Source organism: Amphiprion ocellaris, chromosome 12 (assembly GCF_022539595.1).
Source record: "Amphiprion ocellaris isolate individual 3 ecotype Okinawa chromosome 12, ASM2253959v1, whole genome shotgun sequence".
Classification (NCBI taxonomy): Eukaryota; Metazoa; Chordata; class Actinopteri; family Pomacentridae; genus Amphiprion; species Amphiprion ocellaris.
In genome coordinates, this window is record NC_072777.1 from 35,267,446 (window position 1) to 35,285,528 (window position 18,083).

Below are 18,083 nucleotides of genomic sequence, written 5' to 3' on the forward strand. Positions count from 1 at the left end.
ATATAATAGAAAATAATAATTTTTTTAAAAAAAGATGTATTTTTGCAACAGTGGGTTTTACAGGGTTAAAGGGGGACAATGGTTAGGTAATCATTATTCTACATGTCATATTTTTAATTAATCCATGTTATTTTGTAGAAATCTGTTTTTACTTTGATATGAAAGAGTCTTTTTTCATGAATACTTGTCAAAAAAAGAAAACTTTTACAAGGGGTGATTAGTTTTTATAGGCACAATTTTTCTGCTTATAATGTGTCTTCCAGGATATAATAAAACCTAATATGGACAAGATAACAAGGTTAAAAAATATAGATTTTCACAGCTCTTTATTTGGTAAATGCACCACTATGTTCAGAGTCTAAGTAGCATTTGGTGTTTGGTGGGCAAATAAAAAACATATGGTCATGATAGCAAGGTTAAAAAAAAAAGCTTGAGTTCTTCAAGACTCATAAACTCACTGCACACACACACAGACACACACAGACACACACAGACACACAGACACACATACACACACAGACACACACACACACAGACACACACACACACACACACACACACACACACACACACACACACACACAGACACACACACACACACACACACACACACTCACACACACACAGACACACACACACACACACACACACACAGACACAGACACACACACACACACACACACAGACACACACAGACACACAGACACACACACACACACACACACACACACACACACACACACACACACACAGACACACAGACACACACACACACACACACACACACACACACACACACACACAGACACACACAGACACACAGACACACATACACACACACACACACACACACACACACACACACACACACACACACACACACACACACACACACACAGACACACAGACACACACACACACACACACACACACACACACAGACACACACACACACACACACACACACACACACACACACACACACACACACACACACACACACACACACACACACACACACACACACACACACACACACACACACACACACACACACACACACACACACACACACAGACACACAGACACACACACACACACACACACACACACACACACTCCCAGGAGATAACCTTACACGTGATCGTTCATGCGCTTGCTGTCCCATAATGCCTGTTCTGGACCGCCGCCACGACGATGCCACGCTCTGTCATTTGGACCTCCATTTGTCTCTGATTAAATCTGATTCCAGATCTGTCCCTCTCAGTGTCGTTCTGCTCACTGCATCGTGCACACCGTGGAATAAACACACCATCAGATTAACCCTTAACTCTCCTGTTGTCTTCATTTATGGGCACCAAAAAATATTGTTTCCTTGTCTGAAAAAAATCCAAAAATTCAGCAAAAAAATTCCCCAAACTTATGAAAATTTGCAAAACTTGCAGGAAGAAAATTCCAATAATTTCTTAAAAGTTTCCCTTAAAAGCTTTTTTTTAAAATCCCCCAAATTTGGCAAAAAAATTCTTGTAAATGTTTTCAAAAAATTAGTAAAAATATCTAAAGTGATTACATATATATCAGTAAAACTTCTAATATTTTCTTTAAGAACATTCAGAATAAAAAAAATGTTTTGAATGTTCTTCAGGAACATTTTTAACATTTCTTTTTTTCCCACCAAAAAATGTTCAAAGATTTCCCAAAAATGTTGAAAATGTGAACATCAGAAGTTTCACTGTGAAAATATATTTTTTTCCACATTTTCAAACTTTAAACCAGGTCAATTTTGACCCGCAGGACGACATGAGGGTTAAGGGTTTAGTGATGATTAAAACTGGAATATCAGAATGCATCTGAGTTCTACATGGAAGAGGAATTTATGATCTAATACTGTTAATATTTCAACGCGGCTCTCACAAAGCCCACAAGGTCACCTCCCCCTGCTTCAAGGCTCTGCAGGACGCTCTGTTCTGCTTCTATTGTTATCAACCATATGAAGCGGATTTGCTATTGGCTACTCATCTCTCCGACACACAAGCACAGGCTGCAGAGGTCAGTCCGACACTGTAATTTACCCTTCAGAGCGCTCCACACTGCAAAAAATCAAAATCTTACCAAGTCTATTTGTCTTAATTTAGTCAAAATGTCTCATCCCACTGGATTTAAGATAAAATCACTTAACAAGTGACATTTCAGCAGATGGAGGGACTTGTTTTAAGACAATGCATCTTAAATATCTTGTTAAGTCAAACATTCTTGAAATTATCTTTTTTTGAGTTGAATTTTACAAGAAAACTCAAAATAAGTTTAACCCTCATGACGTCCTGAAGGTCAAAATGACCCATTTTAAAGCTTGAAAATGTGGGAAAAAAATCTATTTTCACAGTGAAACTTCTGATGTCCACATTTTCAACATTTTTGGAAAATTTTTGAACATTTTTTGGTGGAAAAAAATAAATGTTAAAAATGTTTATTAAGAACATTCACAAAAAAAATCAACCCAAAATCCAGCAAATTTCACTGGATTTTGGTTGATTTTTTTATGTGAATGTTCTTAAAGAAAATATTAAAAGTTTTACTGATATATATGGAATCACTTTAGATATTTTTAGGATTTTTTGGAAGCTTTTTACTAATTTTTGGAAAATATTTACAAGAATTTTCTTGCCAAATTTGGGGGATTTTTTTTTTTAAATGAAACTTTTGAGGGAAATTTTTAAGGAATTCTTGGAATTTTCTTCCTGAAGATTTTGCAAATTTCAGAAATTTGGGGAGTTTTTTGCCGATTTTTTGGATTTTCAGAAATTTGAGGATTTTTTTGGCTGAATTTTTGGATTTTTTCAGACAAGGAAACAATATTTTTTGGTGCCCATAAATGAAGACAACAGGAGGGTTAATACATCTCAAATTAGGAGGTTATATGAAAGCGAAAATCTATTTTTGAGTGAAAAACTGCTTTTTTTTTTAATTTTTTTTTTTTTTAGCATATCTGGCTTATTTTAAGACACCTAAGCTTGACAATCCTGGTAAAATAGAGTTAAAATAAGTTTTCCCAGCTAATTTTAAGATTTCAATATTCTAAATATCATATCTTATTGCAAGAAATTTTACCACGCCATTGTTCACTTGTTCTATTGGCAGATTTTTTCACTTATTTCAAGGTAACAGTTCCTTGAAATAAGTTTTTTTTTTGTTTTGAGAGGAGCATTTTTTCCAGTGCAGGTCTGGATTTTCCCTTTAGTGAAAACACGAGGCTTCAGCTTTGACTTGTTTCTTACGGTTTCTATCATTCCGCTGCCGTGGCACCAGAGGGGCTGTGTAAATAATGCCTTATGCTTCATGCATCCCTCGCCTAACGCTGTCAGCTGCAGTCGGGTCTATTTGGAGGAAGACCTGGGCCTGATGGGACGGGCTGTCGCTGCATATGGCTGTTTACATCGCTGCTCAGACGCCGCCTCATCGAGCAGAATGCCAGGGCTGGAGAGGGGGAAAAGGGAGGGAAACATGCATGATCCATCATAGGGGTGTTAACCGTACACATGTGTGTGTGCGTGTGTATGTGCGTGAGTTAGACGGCGTCTGCGTGTGCTCTTACATAAACCCTCAGTGACATGCCAGGAAGCTACAGAAACCCAGCCAGCGCAAATCTGTAGCTGCCACTGCTTCCAAGCCTCCAGGGTCCAAGCAGATAGAAAACACACACGCACACACACACACACGCACACGCACGCATGCACGCACGCACGCACGCACGCACACAATACATGTTTAACCCTCTTGTTGTCCTCATTTACAGGCACCAAAAAATATAGTTTCCTTGACTGAAAAGAATCCAAAAGTTCAGCAAAAAAATTCCCCTAATTTCTAAAAATTTGCAAAACCTTCAGGAAGGAAATTCCAATAATTCCTTAAAAGTTTCCCTTAAAAAATTTTATTGAAAAAAAATCCCCAAATTTGATAAAATAAATATTTTCAAAGAATGAGTAAAAATCTTCCCAAAAAAAGAGTAGAAGTATCTAAAGTGATTCCATATATACCAATAAAACTTCTAATATTTTCTTAAGAACATTGACAAAAAAAATCAACCAAAAGCCAGTGAAATTCACTGGATTTTGGTTGATTTTTTTATGCTGTGTGGAGAGAATTATAACAAGGCTGTACTACACAGAAGACATTTTGATTGTGAAATGTGACAGCAGCAAAAAACACCAAAAAATACCTCGAGGTGCAGATGTTTAGGAAGTATTCTGACCGTTTTTTTAAAAATTCTTTAACCAGTTAATCAGTTATCAGAATTACCTGTGGTTATTTTAGTTGTTATTGATCAATCAGTTAAGAGTTGCAGCTGCTAAACTGTCTGAAAACACGACAGGAAACTTCTCTCTGCTCTCCTGTTCTGTAGGAAACTCCTCACTCATCACCTGCCGTGACTCTGGCTGGAAACACAAACACCAGTTGCTCTTTTGCTGAATGTCGAGTGAAGCCACTCAAGTGGCGTTTGCTGTGGTTTTAAACCACACTTGCTGTTACCATGGCAACCGCGGCTGTTGCCAAATCAACCACGGATGCAGTCTTAAGGATTACACTTCTAAAGGCGACTGCAAGACGGTAAAATCCATGAACGGTTTGATTTCTCTGCACGTGAAAAGGCGAGGCGAGGCGAACATGTCGGGTATCTAGGACTGGTTCCTGGGCTGGACTGAAGCATGCATGACCTTTAGTTCAAGGTCTGTAAGACGGCTTTAGTGTTCAATAATCTAACGAGACAACGGGCTCTCAAGAATAGAAACCACTTCATGGAAACATAAGCCATGGATGATAACCACTGATCAGGGGAGTCAAACTCATCCTAGTCCAGGTTCCACATTCAGTCCAGTCTAATCTCCAGTGGACCAGTAAAACCACAGCAGAATGACCTATAAATAACCACAACTTCTAATGGTTCCTCTGTTTTAGTGCAAAAAAATACATTCTAAAAATGTTCACATTTAAGGAATTATCTTTTCACTAAACATCATGAACAACCTGAAATTTCTGAAGTAAAATCAGTTCAATTTCAGCAACATTCAGCCTCAGTTCATCATTTCCACATTACAACTTCCAGATCACAGAGTGTCTACAAAGGAACACAACATTTAGTCATCTGGAACTGAACCAGAGAGGATTTACTGGAGGATCAGAAAGTGGGGAATTTTTTTGCTGACTTTTTGGATATTTTTCAGACAAGGAAACAATATTTTCTGGTGCCCGTAAATGAGGACAACAGGAGGGTTAACTTCTCTGCAGTCTGATGGGTTTGCTGCAACTGCAGGGTTTTCATGGGCGGGACGTCGAACTCTTTCTTCTTCAGGATTTTACTTTAAAAAACAACAAAAACAAGAAAAAATATTACAAAAATGAGACAAAAAAACGACAAAACAACAATCTAGAATTTTAGTTTATGCTCAAAACAACATGTCATGGTCTAGAAATTATTTTAAATTTATAGTTCTACTAATTTACAATCTGCAGTTAATATCTTCTCTGGAATTTTAACATTTTGAGGGCCGGATTGGACCCTCTGGAGGACCGCTTTTGGCCCAAGGGCCGCATGTTTGACACCCCTGGTCTAGATGGACCTAAAGATTGACCGTCGCTGCTGTAAGGTCCAGGAATGAGCAAAGTATTTCTCCACTACACAGCTGCTCTTTCTGACATAAGAAGAGAAAATAGGTTTTCATCAATACATTAGTGGCACATTCCACCTTTTCAGCTGCGACTCTGATCTAAACCAGATCCAGAGAAGAAGCCAACGAGGGCAGGAAGGTTTGGCTGGTGGACCTGAGGACAACCCTCTGCTCCTCCTGACGCAACTCAAAGCGAGACAGAACAACAGAGGACAAAAAAAAGGAAAAAAGGAGGACTTGGCTTGCTTTATCTCCCCCTGCCAGCGGTGTGTCCACAACGTCTTTTCAAGCGCTTGGCAGATAAATCCACAGCAGCTGGTGCAGTTTGAAGCCATCTTTTAAAAATAATCGTCTCACGAGCTTCTTCTCCCGCCCAGCCGGGGCCGAGAAGACGGCGGCGGAGTGGAAACGAGAAGAAAAGAAGGCGAGGAAACACCACCTCCTTTGAGTTCCCTCTACTGTACGCTTCATTACCTCCACCGCACCTCCATTTTACATGACTCATCTACATCCTCGGTGTTCCCTCCTCAAGGATAAATCCATGATTCATGAGCGTTCAGTCACGTCTGAGTCTGGGTTCCTGGCATGAAAGCGCTCTGGCCACCATCAGACTGAAGCGTCCCGGTGCTGTTTCCATCAGACTTAGGAAGAGAAAACACCTAGAAGACGTCTGAAAGTCTCACATCACCTCCATCATATCTGAGTCCTTTAACCCTCATGTCGTCCTGCAGGTCAAAATTAACCCGTTTCAGAGTTTGAAAATGTGGGAAAAAAAAATATTTTCACAGTGAAACTTCTGATATCCACATTCTCAACATTTTTGGGAAATTTTTGAACAATTTTTGGTGGAAATATTAAAAATGTTTCTTAAGAACATTCACATAGAAATCAAGTAAAATCCAGAGAATTTCGCAGGACGACACGAGAAAACATCACAAGTTTTACTGATATATATGGAATCACTTTAGATATTGTTAGGATTTTTTTGGAAGATTTTTACTCATTTTTTGAAGATATTTACAAGAATTTTCTTGCCAAATTTGAGGGATTTTTGTAAAATAAAACTTTTAAGGGAAACTTATAAGGAATTATTGGAATTTTCTTCCTAAAGGTTTTGCAAATTTTCATCAATTGGGGAAATTTTTTTGCAGAATTTTTTGATTTTTTTTCAGACAAGGAAACAATATTTTTTGGTGCCCATAAATGAGTACAACAGGAGGGTTAACATCCTGAACGCTCCCCTAGAAACAACCTGTCCTGCATCACTCACTTTCCCTCTTCAGAGGGCAGAAAGACTGAATTTAATCACTCATTTTTATTACAGCACGTTGTAACTGTTTTCTTTACTAAAGTAGAAGTTTATTATTATTATTGCTGCTAAAGCTACAGCAGAGGTGTAAAGATTCTTTGTTTAGCAAGAGATAGTGCTTGTATATCCTAAGAAAGTACCACAAATGTGCAGAAAGTAGCTTGAAATGCAGTTTTGAAGGGAAACAACAGTGTACTGTGTACTGTACAATGGAATGGAAAACTACAAAACTCAACTTCAAAATACTATCTAAAATCATCTCTCATCTTTTGAATCATTGTTTCCACCCACAAGGAGCAAAACCTACAACAAGAAGAATTTCACTGAAAAAGGTCATTTAGGGGGTTTTCTGTGCGGTTAAACGTAGTGGTTGGGTCATTTTAGACCCAAAGGCAACACAACGGTTAAAGAAAGTCAAAGATCTTGTTGTCATACGTATTTATTCCAACCAGGAAGTGGACTCAAGCAGAGCTGTTTTCTGTAGCCTGTATTTTACACATGGTAGGATTCACCAGCTGACTGCTCTGAGTAATTAGCAGCTCTCTGGTTTAGTCTCATCATCTTTATTCTCCTCTAACAGGTGTCGACACCTGGATCTGCTCTCTGCTGACTGCTGGCCTGAAGGGAAACTCGTCTGTTTGGCACAAAATGCTCACTTTACTCCAGAGTGTCTCTTCTCAGGACAAACACTCACATTAAGACATTTAAATCTGCATTTATGACGTTTTAGTTCAAAAGTCTTTGGGTTTTTCTTGAAGTAAAACAGGAAAACCACTGCTACCAATCCACTCTCTTGAATTCCATTTAAATCTATATTTTTTTCTTACATTTCAATAAGGTAGTTTCATCTGAAATGATAATATTTAGAGAACAATCTTAGTCGTATTTGGAGAACCAGAACTCTATTTGAATCAGGCTATCTAGGAATGTTTTGGATTTTTATGCTACAACTTGTCATATCTGCTGAATCAGTTCTGAAATTTCAAAACCTATTACAATCTAAAAACTCTGAAAGTTTTCCAGCATCATAAAGTGTTTTTTCCCTCAACAATTTAAAAGCATGGTTTTAATCCAACCTGACACCGACTGTTATGAGGTCAGTATTTTCCTGTTACTCTACACAGCATGTATTTACTGACACAGAACGGATGTGTAGGATATTTTATATGCTCTCAAAGTTCCAGCTGAGTGCTGAGTAGTATTTTTCTATCTACGGTGTACATTTCCTTCTACTCCACTTATCACAGCCGTCACAGCTCCATCAGTCTGTGGTGTTTCTGATAAAGTGTATTTAAAAACAAGCTGCCTTTATAATTTCCTTTCAGGGTCTAGAGGCTACAGTATTCTGTCTGGAACGCTCCAACCACGGGGAATTAAATTAAGATGTTTCTGATTAAAAGACGACATAACCACAAGTGGACATCCACAACTTTCCTAACGTGCTTATCTAACTGTTCAAATCATGCAGATGCAATTATGACCCAATTTGAAGCGTGACATGAGCTGTAATGTGTTACAGTCATTTTGTGGCAGAACAAAGCCTTTTGCTCTCATCCCTCTGATGGTTTCATTCCACAGCAGCCCACATCTCTGGTCCTTCAGTTCTGAGAATAGTTTTAATCAGAGGAGATGTTAAGTTGAGATGAACGGACAGCTGGGTCAGCGAGGACGGATAACAAGATGACAACGAATAAAACACAGAAATTAAATCTGGAGGAGAGCTGTAGTCGGGGCAGCAGTCGGTGGACTCTGACAGCCCGAGGAACAGCGAGTACAGAACTGTTCCTGTTCACACTCTAAACTCATGAATCTTTCAGGTCGGTACGGCTCTATTTCTGAATGTGTCAAAGAAGCAAACAGATCTTATGCTTCAAGCTGCTTAAAAAAAGGCAAAACGGAGAAATGAACCACGAGAGACCAGGCGAGAGTCAAAACACTAGAAGAACTGAAGTGAAGTTGGTGATTAACATGACAGAAAAAGAGAACAACAAAGAAACAGAAATCCTTACAGTCCCTGGAGTCGAATTTAAAATAACAGTGGATCCAGTTTTGATCCCTGGGGAACACCTAAACAGAACAGGAGGAGGTTAAACTAACTCCGAACTTGAGGATTTCTTTAAACGAAGGTCTTATTATTGTTAAAGGCATGTTTTAAGTATACTTATCATTTCAAATAATGTTCCTACAAGGCTAAAAGGTAACTAAGACGTACTGTTTGACTGCAACACTCCACCACAGACTAAAAACAAAAGAGAACGTTCTCCAACCAGCATTCGAAAAATGAGGCCTCTGATGAGGACGACGTTTTTTATATATATAAAATGTTCCTGGAACTTTTTTTTTCAATATTCTGTGAATGTTTTGAGGATATTGTTGGGGAGATGCATTATAAAATGCTCTTCTATAAAATATTCCCACAATGTTCCATGACAACAAACAAAGGATGTTCTCAGTGTGAACATTTTAAGAACTTTAGGGCACAATGGTCTAACGATGTTGTCACCAAAGAGTCCTACAATGTCTTTAGAGAACATTATCCAGCCTTGAAGAAGAACGTTATGGGAACTAAACAAGAACGTCCTGCTGAAAATATAACTACAACTTTTTAAAGCCTTCTCAGAACGTTTTAGAACAAATAAAATCTGACTGGGTAGTTCTAAACTTATTTTTTATTCTTGCCAAAGGTTATATGAAAATTAGATATCAAGCTTAAAGCTGCACTAAATATAAAAATAGAGCCAGAGGGCAGTTAGCCAGCTTATAACACAGACTTAAAATTTAATAAAAATCTGCCTATGAGCATTCATTCTAAATTTTACTACTTTACAGGTCATATTTCATTTGTGTCATGTTAATCAGAGTTTCCAAGAAGTCAGCCTGTAAATCCAACATAGACAGTAAATTGCTCTCAGCGTTCTCATATGACGCTCAATCAGAGAGCAAATAATCCTATTTCCTGAGATGTAAAGCTATTCCTTTATCTACTAACGCCTTGGGCCTTACAGTAATTTTTTAGAGAAAAAATCAACAGAAAACTAGATGCGGAGAAAGAGAACAGTAACGGAAAAATGAAGAAAGCGGGATATGGAGAGTAAAAATAAGTCCCAAGATAAGGAGAGCAGGAGAGAGGAAAGGGAAAGCCAGATCCTAACCTAATAAAGCTCTACTCTGAAGCACAGCGAGCTGGGAAGAGGACGGCTGCTCCACTGATTAACTGTTAGATTTGCAAAGTCCTTTGACAAATGCAAGATGACCTGCGGGCGAATCCACACCAGTACGTTTATTTACAGTCCTGGGCACAAGTTTTAGGCTGTCAAGATGTTTGGATTCTTACCACTATTCTTATTCTTACTCTAATACTATAGGATTTTAGCGCCAAACACCACATGGCATTTTTAAAGAAAGATTCTTCTAAATATTATTTATACAACTGAGTAAAATTGAAATTGAAAGGTGTTTTGTAATGGGGAACGTTGTTGGAAGTGATTTTTCGGATACAGATTTCCATATAAAATTTGATATTTTGCCAAAAAAGAAATATCTGTCATGATTATCTCAACGTAATAAAAGAACACAATCCAAACTATTTCTGAATCAGCTCATTTTATTATTGTTTAGCTCATTAGAAGGTGGTTGGTATTAAATTCAGACGGTTATTTAGTTGACATTTTAGTGATATCCAGTCATTTTTTATTAATAAGTGATTGTTTCTATATTAAATAATCATGGAATTTATAAAGACATGATCAGAATGAACATTAAAACATTAGTTTTTTACTTTTAATAAAAATGTATGCAGATATATCCCATGGACTTCAAAAGTCCCTCAATTATAGATTGACCCGGACAAGTTTTGAGTCATTAAGGACAAATTTCCTGTCATTCTGAACTAATTTTCCGGAATTATCGATCATTTTTGAGTCATTCTAGACAATTTTTTGAGTCATGTTGGACACTTTTCTTGTCATTTTCAACAAGTTTTATGTCAGCTTGGATCTTTTCTCATCATTCTGGATCCTTTCTGTGTCTTTGGAATCATTTTTGAGTCATTTAGGACAAATTTCATGTCATTCTGGACTAATTTTCTGTAATTATGGATCATTTTCAAGTCATTCTGGACGAGTCAATATATAATTGCGTGACTTTTTTGTATCATAGTTGACATTTTAGTGATATCCAGTCATTTTTTATTAATAAGTGATTGTTTCGATAATAAATAATAGTGGAATTTGTAAAGACATGATCATAATAAACATAAAAACATTCGTTTTTTAAATTTTAATAAAAATATATGCAGATATATCCCATGGACTTCAAAAGTCCCTCAGTTATAGATTGACCCGGACTATTTCCTGGTCTTGGTTTGTGTTTCTTGTTCAGTTTTGCTGCTTCAGAGACATTTCAAGACCACAGAGTGACGACAGAGATTTAGTGATATCAAAAAACAAACAGAAAAATACCAAATATCAGCCACAATAATCAGTCTAACCTAATCAATACACACCTTCTCCTATTCTGAATGATTTCTAGGCCTGCTTTTGCAAAGAATAACGCATTTATTCCTATAATTTTGCTATTCATGCGTGGAAGAAATTGATATTCTGCTATCTCCTGCTACTTGGATCCATCCACATGCAGGTCAGAGGCCAGACTGATGGGGATTCGGTGTCTCTCTGGGGTGGACGCTCGCTGATACGGCGACTTGAACTCTTGTTAAACGATTGAAGGTCGTTATCGCGGCCACCGCCACACTAACGGCCTTGTTCTCCACTCGGCTGATGTGCTAATGGACACACACAGCTCGGTCTGAATATGATTTCCCCCCAGAATGGACCCCAGTATCTGTCTGTATGCATCTAAAGGCACTCACTAACTTCCTCAGAGCTCAGCAGCAGAGGTGAGACTCGCCTGAAGCTGCTGAATAATTCAATTACATCAGGGGTGTCAAACTCATTCTAGTTCAGGTTCCACATTCAGTCCAATTTCATCTCCAGTGGACCGGACTGGTAAAATCACAGCAGAATAACCTATAAACAACCACAACTTCTAATGTTTCCTTTGTTTTAGTGCAAAAAAGTACAGTAGGAATTATCCTTTTACAAAACATCACGAACAACCTGAAATTTCTTAAGAAAAATAAATTCAATTTCAGCAACATTCAGCCTCAGTTTATCATTTCCACATTACAACTTCCAGATAGAATAGAATATGCCTTATTGTCATAATACAGTGTATAACGAAATTGGAAAGCTTCTCCTTTTCAGTGCAAGAAATCTTTAAAAAATAGTGCAAAACAGTCTATTTACAAATATACACATAAATAACAGTGTGAATCACAGAGTGTCTACAAACGAACACAACATTTAGTCACAGGTATCTGGAACTGAAGAGGATTTTACTTTAAAAAAAGACCAAAACAACAAAAACAAGACAAAATGTAACAAAAATTAGACACAAAACGACAAAAAGTGAGAAACAAAATGACAAAAAATGAGACAAAAGACATGAAACAAACCAAAAAAGAGACAAAAAATTTTTACAAAAAAGTTACAAAGCACCAAAAAATGGACATGAGACAAAAAGTGACAAAAGCTTGAAACAAAATGACAAAAACAATGAATAAAGCAAAATACAAAATGACCAAAATGAGACACAAACGAGACAAAAAGGAAACACAAACGACAAAAACATGAGACAAACAAGAAAAGTCTGACAAAAAAACAAAAACAAGACAAAATATTACAAAAATGAGACAAAAAATTACAAAAATTAGACAAAAATGCAAGTGAGACAAAAAGGAAACACTAAACGATGAATAAAGCAAATCACAAAACGACAAAAACAAGACAAAAAACAAGCGAGATGAAATGGAAACAAAATGACAAAAGTCAGACAACAAACAACAAAAACAAGACAAAATATTACAAAAATAAGAGACAAAGCGACAAAACAACAATGAACAATCTAATATTTTACTTTCTGATCAAAACAACTTGTCATGGTCTAGAAATGATTTTAAATTTATAGTTTTACTAATTTACAATCTGCAGTTAATGTCTTCTCTGGAATTTTTACACTTTGAGGGCCGGATTGGACCCTCTGGAGGACTGCTTTTGGCCCGCAGGCCGCATGTTGGACACCCTTGATCTACACATTATAGCTAACACTAATAAAATAATGTATTATTCCATCATAATTGTCTGATTCCCATAAATTTAGATGAGAGTAAATACAGTAAATGCCACCAAGATATATACATATATAAATTATTCTATCATTTGTGCCTCCTTCTATTCTCTGCCTCTCCTCTTCATTTTTCCTTTCTACGTATTTCCCTCGTTCCTTCCGTCTCTCCGTTTGCCCACTTCCTCCTTTCCTCTCTGCCCAGGCTTGTGGCTGCACACACACTAAAAATAGCTTCTGTCGTCTCCGAAGCTCTGCTGCCCTCCTCCATCGCTGTCACAACACACAGCTGAACGCCGACGGCTCCCGAAAGGCATAAAAATTCTGTTAACATGAAACGCTTTGTGGGGGGGAAAGAGACTTCTGCTCATGAGGTTTACAAATATAGAAACAATCCTGACTGTGTTTGAAGATCAGGAAACGTGAAGAAGATGAATGATGATGCTGAACCCTGGATGAAGTGACTCACTCGTTATCACAGCGAGGAGTTTACAAGGAGAATCTGACGCTGAATTAGCAGACTGTAATTTCCACAAAGATAAACAGTAGTTTTTCCTTTGTGAATTTGTTAATTTGTTAATTCCAGCAAGTGTTTGCAGATGAGAGCTGATCTGATTGGAGACTAGAAGCTCCTAGTCTCCATTGCAATAGCTCATTGGAGACTAGAAGCTTCTAGTCTCCACTGCAGTAGCTGATTGGAGATTAGAAGCTTCTAGTCTCCATTGCAATAACTGATTGGAGATTAGAAGCTTCTAGCCTCTACAGCAGTAGCTGATTGGAGATTAGAAGCTTCTAGTCTCTACTCAGTTACTGCAGTGGATACTAGAAGCTTCTTGGAGCAGGAACACTTGGCTAGTTTCGACTGCTGCCTGCATGTGAGGCATTTAGGGAACATTGGGAAATTGTAGCGTCTATCAATAAGCAGATGTTCAGCAAGTGAGGCACTTTGGGTGCAGTTTTACTTATATTTGGTTCTAGAAGATGATTTTAAGTCTTATTTGTACATTAGCAAAAATGTAGCACAGCATGGAAGTGAAAGCAGGTTCTCCTACTAACGCCCATAACTGTGCAGCTCTACACAGAATTACTAAACATGAGTCTTATTTATATGTTTTTGTAGGAATACATAGAGTCACCTGAGTGCCAGATATGTGTCCCATCTATCCAGACGACTACAAAAGGAGTTTCCATGTAAACTCTTCAGGAAAAACGCTGCCTTTCATCGCTGATTTTCCATGTCGATCTAACGCTACATCTCCATCTTTTCTGTCTTTTGTCTCCTGTGATCAGCCGACATGTTTCCTCCCAGAAAGGTGATGTCAGTGTCCCTGTGATGCTCCATTTACTTCCCTATCATCGAGTCTGTCTGTCTGTCTGTCTCTGTCTCTGTCTGTCTGTCTCTGTCTGTCTTTCTTTCTGTCTGTCTGTCTGTCTCTGTCTGTCTGTGCACCACACCCATCTACAGCAGGAGCCTTGAGGCGATGTAAGCGAGACGCAACAGAGCGGAATCCACCCATACATCTATATTCAGGTCAGCATCCGTGTGTGTGTGTGTGTGTGTGTGTGTGTGTGTGTGTGTGTGTGTGTGTGTGTCACAACAAATGCTTTCAATCTCCACCAAGGACTTCCTCTGTCCCCTCCATGCTGCCTCTCATCTGAGGCAACAAACCATCAGTTAAATGACTAAAGATGTCCTCAGTCTCATGTACGATGCTACAAATGAAATCCAAGGTTTTATAAAACGCCTTTTGTAAGTATTTTGAGCTCTTACAGATTTAACGAAACATGACAGCAACTGCAATTTGGGAGTGTAACTAAAACATCAAACTTGTTTCTTGCTTTCTGTGCTCTATTTCCATTAGATAGATAGATAGATAGATAGATAGATAGATAGATAGATCAGAGCTGTTATGAACTGGCTAGTCGTCAACCTTAAAATGAACCTTCTGAATCACTAAACCAGCTGCCCATAGGCACATTACCTTTTATAAAATTGCCACAATTACACCATTTATCAGAGCCAGAAACAAAAAACAGAAAGAATCAATGGATTTTTAATTTTCAAACAATCCTTGAACTAATCATGTTTGTCTGGACATTAAATATTAGCTTAAAATTGCAGGATTTCATCAAAATTGCTTATTAAAAAATTCACCAAAAATTAACTGTTTCCACTGGATTGTGTGCTCCTCATCCTTAACCAAGAAGCCTGATGCAACCACCAATTATAGGACAAAAATTTAATGACTATTCGGCTGAACTGCAGGAAGTGTTTTACAGAACAGATAAAGAACACAAATTAGAGAGACTGAGGGAAGAATAAAAGATACTAGATCAATAATATAACTGAAACATGGCTCAGAAATGGTACACAGAAGAGGAAGTTGTTGGAAGACACATTCAGCATGATGAAATACTTTCCTAAAGTTGATGTACATGGAAATCTGAAAAGTTTGCAGAGGTTGAAAAACATCAATACAGGAGGTCCTCAACTTATGTCAGAGTTCCGTTCCAATGGTGTGACGTAAGTCGAGTTTCACCGTAAGTTGGAACTCTGGTGAAAATGTAAGCAAAGCCGTTCTGTGCATCATGATGTCGATCAGTTTTTGTACAACTACAGTAATGACAACAGTCATTAGCTCACAATGAAACACAACTCAGTGGGAAAATACCGGCAAAAATGTAAACTGTGAGTCTGACTTATGCTGGGAGCCATAATGAAGTTAGTGAATGTAGAATAATCCAATGTGGTGGAAAATGTAAACAATGGCGTCTGATAGCGCCGTGTGACGACGTATTCATCCGCTCTGTTCACCAACTAATTCCACTGAACCAGTTCTAACGTAACGACGAAACGCCGTAAATCAAGGACATCGTAAACCGAGAACCTCATGTAGTAAATAAATCCACCATTTACTTCCATTATTGGTATCATCCTGTCAAAGGTTTGCTTCAGTTTTTGTAAAACATATGAAGAAACATATGTTTTGTTTGTCTCTGTTTTTAGGATTTATGGCATTGTAATGTCACAATACTGCACAAAAGACATATTTTGAGTTTTTTACTGTTTTCATAGAGGTGCAGGACTATATTTAAATAAGTAAAAATGTGACATCAAAAAACACAAACTACTAGAGTGTTATTTTGATAACTGATTGATTGGTTTGAATATTTTTTAGAGAGAAATGAAAATTCTTTGATTCCAGCTCCTTAAATGTAAATATTTTTTAGGTTTTTTCCCCCTTCTCTATGACAGTAAACTGAACATTTCTGCATTCTGATTGAGATCAAGTCTTTGATTAATCGAGAAAATAATCAACCGATTAATAGACAATGAAAATAATCATTAGTAGCCAACCACAGCACCATTACCAGAGGAATATGAGTGGAAGAAACAAACAGAGAGAGAAAAATCAATCCTACTGATGTTAAAATGTTGCCTCTACACAACGCTAGCTGGCAGGAGACGGATAATATTGATGCTCATTTCATTTACTGTCAACTAACATACAGAGAATCCCCCATCAGGGTGTAAACAACATCCTTTTCTACAGAAAAGGATGCGTGTTGTGTTGTGGATCGCTGCTATACGTCTATCTGTGATTGTTTCTGCATGCATCAGGCACAAGGAAAAAAAAATTGAGTGACAAAATCTATCACCTTAACATTTCAGGGAGTGTCGTTATCCCGTTACAAATGGCTCACAGAGCGGATGGCGTGTCAGGGATGAGGGATTTCACATGCCGTGGCACACAAGCGATGCCTCTCTTCCATTTTTATGTGGCTGTCTGGCATCAAAACATCTAAATGTGAAAATCCACCGGGAGACCAAAGCTGCAGCGGGTCGCTTTAACAACGCCAGACAGTCTGAGCAGGATTTAACCCTTGTGTCGTCCTGTGGGTCAAAATTGACCTGTTTTAAAGTTTAGAAATGTGGAAAAAATATATATATATTCACAGTGAAACTTCTGATGTCCACATTTTCAACATTTTTGGGACATCTTTGAACATTTTTTAGAGGAAAAAAAGAAATGTTAAAAATGTTTCTTTCAGAACATTCACAAAAAAATCAACCAAAATTCATCGAATTTCACTGGATTTTGGCTGATTTTTATGTGAATGTTCTTAAAGAAAATATTAGAAGTTTTACTGATATATATATGGAATCACTTTAGATATTTTTAGGATTTTTTGGAAGATTTTTACTCATTTTTTGAAAATATTTACAAGAAGTTTCTTGCAAAATTTGGGGGATTTTTTAAAAATAAAACTTTTAAGGGAAATTTTTAAGGAATTATTGCAAATTTTCAGAAACTTGGGGAATTTTGTGCTTAATTTTTGGATTTTTTTCAGACAAGGAAACAATATTTATTGGTGCCCGTTAATGAGAACAAAAGGAGGGTTAAAACCAAGACAGACAAAGAAACGACGTTCTAAACCTCCCGACGGACATCCAGGGAGTTGAGGGATTTTCCACACAGTTTTGTTCCTATATTAGCTGGGTCAATATATAACTGCAAGACTTTTTGTATCATAGTTGACATTTTTAGAGAAACATTCTTTTAAATATTATGCATACAATTGAGTGAAATTGAAATGTAAAGTTATTACTAAAGATATTGTAGTAAACCTGTTGACTACTTTATATTAAATAACTCAGAAAGCCTTGGAGTCTGGCCAGTCTTTTCTTCAGGAAAAGGAAAATCGCATGGATTTCAGAAGTCCCTCAGTTATAGATTGACCTGGACAATTTTTTTTGTCATTTTCAACAAGTTTCTTGTCATTTTCAACCACTTTTATGTCAGCTTGGATCTTTTCTCATCATTTTGGATCATTTTTGTGTCTTTGGGATGGTCTGGGTCAATCTATAACTGAGGGACTTTTAAAGTCCATGGGATATATCCGCATGCATTTTATTAAAAGTAAAT

General features: G+C 37.4%; 1 protein-coding gene across 2 annotated transcripts in view; it reads right to left on the bottom strand.

The window, feature by feature from the left end:
- The window catches only part of vsnl1a (visinin-like 1a), a 52,018-nt gene that overhangs the window by 14,607 nt on the left and 19,328 nt on the right, over positions 1 to 18,083 (bottom strand). The window lies entirely within an intron of this gene.